This window comes from Mustela putorius, unplaced genomic scaffold (assembly GCF_011764305.1).
Source record: "Mustela putorius furo isolate JIRA1106 unplaced genomic scaffold, ASM1176430v1.1 tig00003845_pilon_pilon_pilon, whole genome shotgun sequence".
NCBI lineage: Eukaryota > Metazoa > Chordata > Mammalia > Carnivora > Mustelidae > Mustela > Mustela putorius.
In genome coordinates, this window is record NW_025421998.1 from 82,886,338 (window position 1) to 82,899,378 (window position 13,041).

The window sequence follows — 13,041 nt, forward strand, 5'->3', positions numbered from 1 at the left end:
ATGTTCGCCCCCCTCTATCGTTTGTTAAATTTTCTTCTACCAGTGATGAAGTTCTGAGTATCTGTGGTTAGGACATTATTTAGATATAGGGTCCTTGCAGTTGTAATTAAGTCAGGATGAGATCATACCAGATCAGGCTGGGCCTTAAACCCAATGACCAGTGTTCTGATAAGAAGGTTGGCCGCACACCAGAGTTGGAAGAAGGCCATGTGACCACGTGGCGGAGATGGGAGTGATGTGGCTGGAAGCCAAGCACTGCTGGCAACCACCAGAAGCCAGAGGAAGGAAGGATTCTTCCCTAGAGTCCTTGGAGAGAGCTTGGCCCTGCTGCCTTTATTTTGATTTTGGAATTTGGGCTCTCAGCCTTGACAGAATTAAATTCATGTTGTACACCACAAGATTGTGGTAATTTCTTATAGTGGTAGCCCTAGGACACGATTCTTGGGGGTGCTCCCTGCCACCATTTGTTTTGTTTGTTTTGTTTTATGTTTCACATCTTCTAAATAAGAATGACTTTTCTTTCTTTCTCTTTTTCCTTTTTTTTAAAAAACAAAATCACACACATGGTTTTTTAAGTGAACATCAGGTATGGCAAGGCACGCTCATTTGGAATTTCAAAATGTTGTTTTGAAATGCTTCAGTTGGCCTTTAAAAGAACTGGCATTTGTGGAAATTGTGAGTGGGGGCTAATTTCTAAACATTGTTTTCCCTCCTGTGGACAAGCTGTCCCTTCATGCTTTACCTTTGGGAGCACCCTGGGTACCCTAGTGAAATTAGGAAACATTTTTTTAGCTTCTCTGTTTGTACTTCTTCCAAAGCGTCTGTCTTATTTCCAAGCATCTTGTTATTCTAATTGTTGGCACTGGTGAAATTTAGTTGAGAGTGATGAATGCAGAACAGAGGTTGGCGTCTTATGAATTGTGTGGTATCTGTTTCTCTCCTGTGACCTTTTCATATGATCATAGGCAAACTGTCTCCCAGCTCTTGTTTCTGGAAAATAAGAATAGCCGCTTAAATTAAATTAACTCTGGGTGTAATTTTTTTTTAAAAAGGTAATTACGTAAAAATTCAAAAGACTTTAATAAACTTTATGTAGATCACTCTAAGCTTCTGATGTTTGTGATTTGTGTATGTGTTACTTTGTATTCTGATAGTTAAAATTGTTCATGCAACCACTTTTTTTCTATTTTTACAAATAGCTTTATTGGGACATACTGGATATGCAGGAAAACTGCACATATTTAAAATAATTTAGTAAATTTTGAGAAAACATATCAAATCACTATAATTAAGAGTGCACATACTCATTCTCTCCAAGTTTTCTCATTTTGTATCTCATTTTGTATCTCGTGCAAATGTATTCTCATTTCTCTTTTGTATCTCTTCCCATACACCCTCCAGTCACCGATCACATATCATAGTTTGCATTTAAAATGGAATCATACAGTATCTCCTGTTTTTAATTTTTTTTTAAATTTCTTAAAGACTTTATTTATTTATTTGACAGAGAGAGAGAGAGATCACAAGTAGGCAGAGAGGCAGGCAGAGAGAAAGAGGAGGGGGGAAGCAGGTTCCCCGCTGAGCAGGGAGCCCATGATCATGACCTGAGTCGAAGGCAGAGGCTTAACCCACTGAGCCACCCAGGTGCCCCTCCTCTTTTTTTAATCTGCCATTTCCCCTCAGCATAATTACAGATTCATCTATGTTGTGGTGTGTATCAGCGTTCCTTTTTACTGCTAAGTAGTATTCCATTGTAGGGCTGTACCATGGTTGGTTTGTCTCTGTGCCTGGTGGTGCTGATTTGGGTTGTTTCTGCTTGCTCTCAATTTTTAGCTATTCACGTGGAAAGCTTCTATAAAAATTTGGACATATGTTTCCTTTAGATATATGTTTTCTTACCTCATGGGTAAATAGCCTGGAGTAGGATGCTTGGATGATCATTCTTTCTAATGCTTTTCTGTGGTTCCTTCCTGGGCCTCAGGTGGTTGGTATTTTCTGCACACCCCTGTGCTAATCAGTATTATGTTCAAGGGGCTTCTCTGTGCAGATCTCAGCAGTTCTCCATCTGTGCTGCTCTCTTCTCTTCATGCGTGCTGTGAACCCTAGCTATCTTGGTCTCCTCAGACCCTAGCTATCTTGGTCTCCTCAGACCCTTGTCTGTTCCCACTAAAAGCTCTAGGTAGTAAGCCTCCCTAGGGCTCATTTGTGGTATGTCTCTTAGGGTTTGCTGTTCTTTGTCCTCTGTTATCTAGCATATTAGAAACCATGTTTCAAAGCGGGGAGTCGGCTGCTTCTCCCTCTCCCTCTGACTCTACCCCCTGCTCATGCTCTCGCTTTTTCTCCTTACTCTCTCTCAAATGAATGAATAAATTTTAAAAAACTTAAAAAAAACAAGTGGCTTTTTTTTGGGGGGGGGTCTCTTTTAAGCAGGAGGGAAGATTAGATCCTTGTTCTATTTTGGTTAGAAATGGAGGTCCCACATTTTTTTAAATTAAGGCACTTTTAATTTTATGCACACACACATATATTCCATTATTCTAATACCCTGTTTTCTAATTATTCCCTTGTTCCAGATTTCAGTTTTTCCAAATAGTACTAAACATATACTTTTTTGTCCTATTTAGGATTATTTATTTTAGAACTACATTCTCAAATTGGGTTAATAGGCCAAATGATATATGAGCTAATTTTCAGACTGCACCCTGTAAATACTTTTCTATAGATATTTTGGTTTGGTTTGGTCACTATTTTTGTTAAATTTCTCAGATTAACAGGACCTTAGAATTGTTTTCATTTGCATGTAATATTTGTAGTAAAGATGTACACTTTACATGTGTTTTACCACATTTCCCTTTGTGTATACTATTTATCTCCTTTGATTACTTTTAAAGGAGAATAATTATTGTAGTCATTGTATCTTTCTAGTGTGGCTCTTGAATGGGTTTCAGTATGTGTTTTTTTTCCCTATATTGGAATATTTTAATACATTTCATTTTATAAGACTTTTTTTGTTTGTTTATTTTAGAGTATTGATCATTTTATGTCCTAAATGTATTGTCTTTCCATAGCTGGGCTTAAATCTTTCTTAAATCTTTCCCCATCCTATCCGCCATTTACTTACTTGCTTGAAAGCTTAATTTTGTGATACAACTGGAAGTTTGTTGCAGTGCCTATTGAAACAAGCAAAGTTCTTGTTAGAAACCAACTCTCTTGATTATAGAAGTAACTGGCATTCCAGTTCATTTCAGCCCAGCTCAAACCATCCCTTTAAAAACTGCTTGTTGGAAACCCTGGTTTTTCATTCAGCAAATTGCTTCTCTGTAACAGTCACACAGATACTCTGGAAGCCTGCTGAGCTTCAAGAACTCCCTAGTGATGAAACACTTGTGTTGCTTTTAGTGCAGAAGTTTAATCATTTCTGAAAATTACAGTTAGCTGTAATATGGTCATTGGCCAGTGCCTGAGGTGGTTGGAATCCCACTGAGTGTTGTGAATACGTATATGTAGAGTATGTGTGCATATTTCCCCAAGTTGCTAGCTACTGCTTCAAACTCTCAAGTGGCCTAGGTTTGAATAGCCAAAGGCCTGGGTTTGATGGCTCCCAAGGTGCCAGGTACCACTTCTGAGTACTTGACATATATTATAGATTTAATCCTATTAACAGTATGTGGTTGGAAGGATTTATGGCTCACCAGTTACAGATGAGGAAACTGAGGCACAGATAGTTTAGTAAACTTGCCGAAGATAATGCTGCTAAAAAAGTGTTAGCCAGTAAAGTTTGAAGGAAGAAAAGGTAATTTTCTGATATTATACTTACTTTTGAGTCTGTAACTGCAGTCTGGAATCAAAACCAGTTAGGGTCCAACTTAGTCAAGAAAGTTCACAGTCACGAAGCACAGTTTTCGTGATAAGCAGGTAAGACTCGCTGTCCCGACCAGGGACCAGGAGCAAGATGCTGGCAGTACATGGTGAGGCTCTAATTGTGCCATCCAGCATGTGCCCGTTCTGCTTCCCCTTTTTCTTTGAAACTAGAACTATTTTTTTTTGCAGAAAACTAAACGTTGTTAGGGTTATAATCTTTATCATCTTAATAAAAATATGCTGGGTCTCCATAATAGAAACTTACTGGCTTTATAATGAACAGGTACTTATAACTCCGCTTTCTAATGAGCACATGAATTTATATTGACCCTTTCATCTTGTGGCCAGACTAGCTCACAATCTTCATTTCACTCATTAGCTCTTGTCCCATTGTTCTGGGGCAAGGCCCAGTCGAATCTGAGTAATTCTTTTGTTTGGACTGACCTTTAATGCACGGCATAGCATTTGACATTGCTCTAGTAAAAGCCTCTGCCAGTTTTCCTCATGACTTCTATGTGCCAACTTTGGTTATCTATTAAAACCCAAGTTTATATTTATCTTGTTTCATTTAAGATTCAGTGATTTATTGTTGTTTTAAGAAGATGGGAAATACGTGGGGCAGTGATGCTTTAAATTAGAAGATGAATGTGTTTGAAGTTTTGTATCCTGGAGGCCAGACTGCAGTGTGCAGTTTCCTGGGCACAACAAGCATATTTTAATAAAATACTCCTATTACCCAGGAAATAACTCTTCTCTTTCTACTCTTCACACCTTCCCTGGGGATAGTGTAGCAAAGGCCTGTAAGTATAAGTATTAAGTAAAATGTGTCAAAATGGTATTACCTGTGTAAGTGGGTATAGTGAAGAAATTGAGAGAGATATTATACGTACAGTTCCAGTTACAGTTTCTGTTTAGACATCCAGGTGCAGGAGTTAGTGTGAAAAAGTGTGTTATTTCTTAGAACCAACAGTTCAAGCCACTTAGGGCCAAGCCACAGGAGTGAGGATGTCAGGATAGCGTTCACTCTTCTGGGCTGGTGGTTATGCAGAACCAGGCTCCATTTAACTCCCAACTCAAAACAGGTGTTTTCTGCTCAGGGACAATTTGGTATTAAGAGTGTGATGACCTGGGGTGCCTAGGTGGCTCAGTGGGTTAAGCCGCTGCCTTCAGCTCAGGTCATGATCTCAGGGTCATGGAATCGAGTCCCGCATCAGGCTCTCTGCTCAGCAGGGAGCCTGCTTCCTTCTCTCTCTCTCTGCCTGCCTCTCTGTCTACTTGTGATTTCTCTCTGTCAAATAAATAAATAAAATCTTAAAAAAAAAAAAAAAAGAATGTGATGACCTTTTATCCTGTGGGATCTGTGGATTTAGGGACGGTACATTCCTCTCCTGTTCCCATCCACAGACTTGTGATACCTTTCCTCTGTGGTCTTCATACCCACCTCCGAATTTTTAGCCAGTAGGGCTCTTTTTATTCTTGCTCACAAATAGTGAGTTTTATAACTATCAAGTTGTTATATCCAGTGACCCAGGTTGTTAAGGGAAAGTCAAAGTTGCAGATTTGTCTTATGATCAAGGCCTCACTGTACCTCTTCCCCACCTTCCCATAATGAGTGGAAACATCCCTGTAAAGAGGAAGTGAGGGGTGCCTGGGTGGCTCATTTGGTTAAGTAGCTGGCTCTTGATTTCATCACTCAGGTCATGATCTCAGGGTCCTAGGATCGAGCCCTGCATCAGGCTCTGGGCTTAGCAGGAAATCTGCTTGAGATTCTCTCCCTCTCCCTCTGTCCTTCTCTGTGCTTGTGCATGTGCACCCTCTGTCTCTCTCTCGCTAAAATCTTTAAAAAAATAGCTAGAGGAAGTGAGACCTTCACATGACAAGGGATTGAACTTAGGAAAAAGCTATATTGTTGTTAGACTGGTTTCTTAATATGATAACGCAAAATATCATCTTGTAATCGGCAGAGATAAATTTGAAAAACTCCCAGGTAGAGATGGCAAAATTGTTTGACTTAAGGGAGGATTCAGTAGAGCAAGCTACTTTGGAATCGAGATTCTTATAGCTTTGACTTGGTTGTTTATTCCTCCTGCTTACCAGGGTAAATGCAGAGTAGGTTCAGTTATCCTTATTTGAGGAGAGTCGGGAATGGGCAGAAGTAAAAGGATAGCTACTATAATGCATGAGATTGGATTTTATGTTCTTGATTTCAAAAACATACAATCACGGTATACTGTAGACTGGGATGTATTTTAGGGTGTTGAAAGGGAAAGTTCAAGGTATTTGTCAGCTTACAAAAGAAATTCGGTTGACTTTGAGATTTTTATACTCTAACATAGAAATTTTTTACTATCACAGAGCACATAATGAACCCTTGTACATTTTGTAAGGGAGAGGAAAAGGACCCTTTGTTTGGGGGCTTCTTATGTATCCCACTGAAGACCTTGCTGAAAGCAGGTGTCCTCATTCCTCGCAGTTGCTGTCGCTCAGCCTCGCGACTCTTGTCAAGCTTTCTCTGAAGTTTGCACTTGATGTTAAGTTCTGCACCCTACCTTCCGCATAGAGTTTCTTGACCCTAACTGGTTATGTTTGTCTTGCCCTCTTGCCAGTCCCATTTACGTGTTCTTCAAATCACTTGTCATTGGTTTTGTTTTGTTTTAAGAATTTATTTGAGAGAGAGAGAATGAGAGAAAGAGAGCATGAGAGGAGGAGGGTCAGAGGAAGAAGCAGACTCCCCGCCGAGTAGGGAGCCTGATGCAGGACTCCATCCTGGGACTCCAGGATCATGACCTGAGCCAAAGGCAGACACTTAACCAACTGAGCCACCAGGTGTCCCTTGCTTTGTCATTGTTAACGTTAATTTCTGAATTAAGTGTTGTATGTAGAAAGAGGACAATTTGTAGTCCAACTGACCTGGATTTCGAGTCTGTTTTGGTGACCGAGTAGTGACTAACATTGGATGAGTTATTTAATATATTTGAGTTCTGGCTTCCTCCTTTGTAAAGTCATATTGTTGAAATCTTCATCTTTGGAATATTAAGTGGGTCATACATAGCGCTTGTGCCTATTAGGCATTCAGATATTATGTAGTTATCTAATAATTATTTTTGTCAGTCAAGCTTATTTAGTAGCTCTGACTCACTTTGGATCCCTAAATAAGAAAGTGCCTAAAAGCAGCTTCTGGCTTTTCATTTATCGCACATCCACCTCACCTAACTGGGAGCTGCTGGCTGCTTCCCTCAGGTCTGATGGTTTTTTCCCCCTGTTGAAAGACTTACACTAAATAATCTTGGCTTGTATTTTGAATGGCCTATTCTCAAGTGTCATTTTAAGTTGATTTGTTATGCTAATGGATTCACAAATAATGTGCATCCTAATTAGTCCATATGTAATAAGGCGAGGTACTGACCTGCATACTTGCATACCACATTTTCTATGCAAAAAACCCTTAGCTCAGCTTTGCAGGGGGTGGGGTGATTATTGCTGCACATAAAGAAATCTGTTCTTTCTTGGACACGAATGGTAGTGACATATTATACTAGAGTAACTCATGAAAGCTAGGGATATGTGGTTGTTGGAGTCATTTAAAATCAGTTTGGACAGTGTGCTGTTGAACAGAACACCTTATGAGTAGTTCTGGTCCTAATTATATCTCCCTCTACCAGTATAATGGCCTCCTGACTGGCCTCCTTATCTCCAGTTTTCCCTTTTCTAATCCAGTTCTATAAATGGCTGCTAGATTAATCTCCCTGAAATATGCCTCTGATTCTACCCCTCTCTTTATCCTAAACTTTCCTAGGGAAAAGGGCCAAACTTCTAAGGCCCCATGATATGGCCTAAGCTTTCAAACTTACTTGTTTCATCTTTATATACTCTTCTTTTTAGAGTAGTTTTTAATGAGAAGTTGAAAGTATGTATAGATAGTTTTTTGTGTGTGTCATTGTGGGAGGTGGGGGGGCTAAAAGTGCCAGATGGGACAGTCCTACTCTTGGCAGATTTTATCTAGCCCAAGTAGCCGCTTGTGTACCCATTGAGGAGTGGTGCGGCACAACTCTGACCAACTGGATTGTGGTTTTCCATACACGCTTCATGATTTCTTTATACTTTTCCTAGTCTGTGTCCAGCCTGGAATACTCTTTCCCCTTACCGGCATACCAGTTTACCCCCTTGTCAGTATTCAGACAGATAGGATTATCTGCACAAAGCTTCCTCAGATTCTTGTCAAAATTAATCTCTCATCCTGAACCGCCATAGCATTTATCCATAAACATAAACCTATCTTGTTTTATGGTACCATTTTCTATTTTGCATTGTAGGTACATACTTCATCTCTATTACTAGACTTTTAGCTCCTTTGAAGGTAGATTTTATGTTTGATTCATGCTTGTATCCCCAGCATATGCAGCATGGATCCTTGTAGGTCATGAACACATGCTTTATTTAAGTGGATTAAGACATCTGTTCCTGCCTTGAAGCAAGAATGAGTTCAGGAATTGCTGCTGGTTACTTGAGAAGCCCCAGTAAGGGGCTGAATCATTTTGTGGTAGTTTTGGTTTCTCATATGTTTTATATGTTTTATAATCACTCCTGGATCCCACTGACTAAAATGTGGCAACTTATACTTGTGAAATCTTGCCAACATGTGAAACAATTAGAAGATCGCTTCTTTTTGTGGTGAGTGGGATTATATTCTTCGGAGGAGGCGGTAGAATAGAGTCAGAAGTCCTCTTACTAGTTAGGATAATGTGGTATCAAAACTGCCAGTTCTTTTAATGTGAATGGGTCCAGTCTCCCAATGTTAAAACTGTCATTTGAGTCTCAGTGAGGTTAACTTGTCCAACGCAACAATAATGAATCCCAATGGAAATAATTGCAGCCTTGACATATTTGTTTTCTTTGACATCTCAAATTTGTACTTGGAATCACCTGCCTCTTCTTGACACAATGAAAGCTGATCCTGGTGTTTTCTGCTTAGGGTTTAACTCACTAATCATAATGACACCGTTAGTCTTACTTATCTCTTTTGCTAAAATTGTTTCAGTGCTTTAACTGACCGATTAGACAATGAGAAGAAGAAATCCTTAATTTTAGATCCCTTTTGTCCAGCTTGGTCACTTAGATCAGAGCAACAGGCTGTCTAGTTCATGAAGAATGGGTTTCACAGTGCACTGGGATTTAGTAGCCTAAGCTGCTCTATGGTGGAAAAGTGAGTTCTTTATGATTCTGGCTGCATTTAGAATCTGACTGCATTACAGAGAACTCAGGTTTTCTGACCTCTTTGTTAGGCCGCACTGCAGAGAAATTCTTCTGTTGCCTAGTCAAGTAAGAAAGTTTACTAAGTTTGTTCTGTTGAGCATCAAAGAGTAAAACCATAGGACCAGTTACAGGGAAACCTAGGACCAGTTACAGGGAACCCTACTGAAGTTTACTAGGAAAAAAAACAACTTTCTACACAAAGTGTTAAATAAGAAAGTGTGCTTCTTGCCGCAGGAGTTAGGGTTGTCCTTTCATTGAAGGCATTTATACAGGGCTGAATAACTATATGGTAGGAATGGCATGGAGGGGATTTGATGGTGATTGGAGGCTAGATGTAAACTTTGAAGTTTATATTCCTCAAATTTTTATTCTTCAAATTTACATTCTTCAAACTTTTGAAGTTTCCATTCATCCCACAGACCTTGTGACTCTGGGGTTTATAAATTCATGAACTTGATGAGACTGATTGATTTCACTATGGGAATAATGCATTTGCACCTGTCTTTTTATTTTTATTTTAAGATTTTTTATTATTTATTTATTTGACAGAGAGAGAGAGAGAGAGAGATCACAAGTAGGCAGAGAGTGGGGGGAAGCAGACTCCCTGCTGAGCAGTGAGCCCTTTGCGGGGCTCGATTCCAGGACCCTGAGATCATGACCTGAGCTTAAGGCAGAGCCACCCAGGTGCCCCTGCACCTGTCTTTTTATACATTTGTTCATCACAAGAGAGGTAGCTGGTTCTTGTTAAAGCTTGCCTCCACCTTGTGACTACAGTGTTTTTCCTTGTTCATTATACTAATCAATATAATTAAACTATAGAATTCATCAAGAAAAATGGAAGCTGGTTTACTGCCTGTGATTCTGAATTTCCTAACCCTGGTTATGCCAAGCTTCTGGGGCAAAGACAATAGCAGTGTTTTTGGCCTCTTAGGAATTAAGAAAGGAAGAAAACTTTTTTGCTTGTTTGAATTTTCATTGGAATAGAAGTCAAGGTCTGAACCTTGTATCTTAGTTTGATTTATAAGTCCCACTTTTCAATCCTAAGAATGACTTCTGGCTAGCCTTAGAGCAAATTAGCCAGATGCTTATATATTTGACAGAGCTTTCTCTTCTGTTATTAATCATTAAAGTGAAAGCAATCATAATGAAATGTCATTCCAGTAATAATGAAAATATTCCAAAGCTTATTCAGACTTGTAATCTCAAATACATGAGAATGATTGCCTGGATTATTCACAGTAATTTCATATAGGAGAAACAGCCAGGATACTGCAATTAGGGAATTATTTGTAGAACCTAGACCAGATTTCCTTTTTCTACTTAAGACAAGTTCCCATAAAATTTGCCTGGGTTACTGGTCGGGACTTAGAGAACTAAAGTCCCTACCAGTTTTTTTTTAAAAGTATCTTTGTAGTTGTTTGTTTGTTTGTTTTCTTTTTTCTTTTTGATATCTCTTTAAGGTATCTTTAGGTGTCTAACAGTGATAGAGCTGTACATCTTCTATAAATGAAGGCAGAGAGTAGTTTCCTGCCCTTCCTGTCAGGATCCTCAGTAACTCTTTTACACCAGTATCTTATTTACCTATCTGATTTCCTGTTGTATTTTGATTGCCTCTCTCAGGCCAAGGAGATTAATTTAAACACACTGACCTCCTTTGTGGTTGTTAAGGATGATTACCATTGAGGTCTGATTTGTTTTCCGGGGGATAAGGGAAGTTAATTTAAACAGATCTTAATCAGAATAGTGTTTCCTGTGATATGTGTGTATGATTTTGAAGATTAGTGCTAGGGTCCTACATTCTGACATGAACTCACATGGTTTTTGCCAGGGACTCTGATAAGATGCTGGAATTCAGAGGAGATGTACAATTCCTTTGAGGTTAAGACACCTTTAAGCACCTTGGAGAGCTTATTTTTCTATTTAAACCTCTTTTTGTCATAGGTTACCATCCTCTGGGTTGTTAGTTTGCTGAAAATAGAACTTAATTGGCTACTGTACAAAGTGATGTTTTTTAATTGGGCAAGAGAATCATAATTCAGTCAGCCTGATAAGTCTTTAAGGTTGTGTGAAAATGAGAAAAAGTAACCAAAACTTCATGTGGACCATGACTCCTGTGTAAACCAGGCCCATAGTCTTCTCTGTGTGATTGTGGGTTGTGCCCACTAGAGCTTCTGACCATTATGTGTAGCTGGAGCAGGCAGTATCTCCCCACCTCTGAGGCATGTCCGTGACCATGTTCATTGTCCAGGACTGAGTTTTTTCACCTGCTCTGCATTTATTTGCCATAGAAATACCAAGGACTAGAACTGTCCAGCAGATGAGGCATCATCTTCCTCTTTTGGACTTTGGATTTTCCTGTTTGCTAAATAGGAAAGAGTTCTATTGGGGATGGTGTAGTAATGTACGTGGCCAGTCATTTCCTCTGTAATTCAACAAAGATGTTGCAGGAGGGTGGGAACTTGTGGTAAGCAGGATATTAGGGAGGGAAATCCATTCCGGCTGTATGTTCTCTAAAGAAAGGCTGGTTATCATACCTTTATCTTCTGAGGCATGCATGAGTCACTTCCCAGTGTGGCACCCTTTTTCATTTGAGCAGGTAGAGCTATTGTGACTCCTCCCAGCAGACACTGAACCAGATGTGCCTGCTATTATAGAAGTGAAGTCTGACAGCTGTAACTTAACCTTTTTAATATCTTTATTCTATCTACTTCAGCCATTTTAGATTTTTGAAGCCTTATTAGATATGAGCAATTTTTGCCCAAAGGAACAGGCTTCCTGTTTCCAGTGATTGACAAGATACTGGTCAGCAGACAATGATTAACAGTATGCTGTGGTTCCCATTTTCCTCTGATGAATATTTGTGGTAAAAAACTAACAGCAGCCTTGTGCTACAGCACAGCTGTTTGGGCTCATAGAGCAGTGGAGTTCCTTCCAGTTTTAGCTTTTATATGCCTGTACTTCATGAGAGATGTTGGGTGCTCTTAACACCTTGGTAATTAAGGTTGCCAGAACTAAAGGGATAGGCCAAGCATAGTTGAGTGTTCCTGGGGACTCTTGTCACAGTTGTACTTGGACTTCAGCCTTTTGTTATTTTTCTACTTCATGTTACAGTTCATGAGAGAACTTTCTCTTCAGTCATCACATATTTACTGAGCACCTCCTGTACCTGGATCTTTCTGTGCTCTGCCTTGAAGATGTCTTAATTTTTCTCTAGTTTGGTTGTGACTTTAGTCATGTTGTAAAAATGCCATAATTAGAGTTTGGATAACTAGTGTTCATTAAGGTGGGAACATACACAAGTTATCTCATTTTGGCATTTTTTGGTGTACTGGGAAGAAACATGTTAAACCAGTCTTTGGGTTCTTAATAGATATGTATGGTTTAATGAAACTATATCTAGATGGGTATTCCTAGGTATAAAGAAAGCAAAGCAAACAGAAAGGTACTGACTTATGTTGAATTCCCATATGTGGGTTATATTGTGGTGACCCAGGCACTTGGTATGTTCTGATGGATTGAAATTTCAGAATATTATTTTAGAACTCTTCCCCACTGTTGAAGCCTTGTGCTTTGTTTCATGTGTGGCACAAGCATCTTGGTTCCCTGTTTTACATATCATTCCCTTCGGTCTGTTGTTCCACACTGTTGCTTATTTGGTCTTTGTGAAGTTCAGACCCCATCATTATTCTTCCTCCAAAGTATTCTGTTTCTATATTCCACAGGTTAACATGTCTGCCTAGTAATCAGTACTAGGCCCCCGATATCTGTCCCTTGGCTCCCTGCCCAGCATCGCTTGCTCTTTCAACTCTGTCTTTCCTACTGCTTATCTCATCTCTCTCCCTGGAAAAGTACCTGGAGAACAGTGCCTTCCTACCTCCAACTTTACTACTTCTTAGCACAAACAACTAATTCCCCAAAGTTTAAAAA

The 13,041-nt window shown here is 39.5% G+C and overlaps 1 protein-coding gene across 1 annotated transcript in view; it reads left to right on the plus strand.

Annotated features, from left to right (window-relative positions):
* SND1 (staphylococcal nuclease and tudor domain containing 1) overlaps nucleotides 1-13,041 on the plus strand; it is a 411,934-nt gene that overhangs the window by 114,439 nt on the left and 284,454 nt on the right. The gene's annotated exons all lie outside the window — the stretch shown is intronic.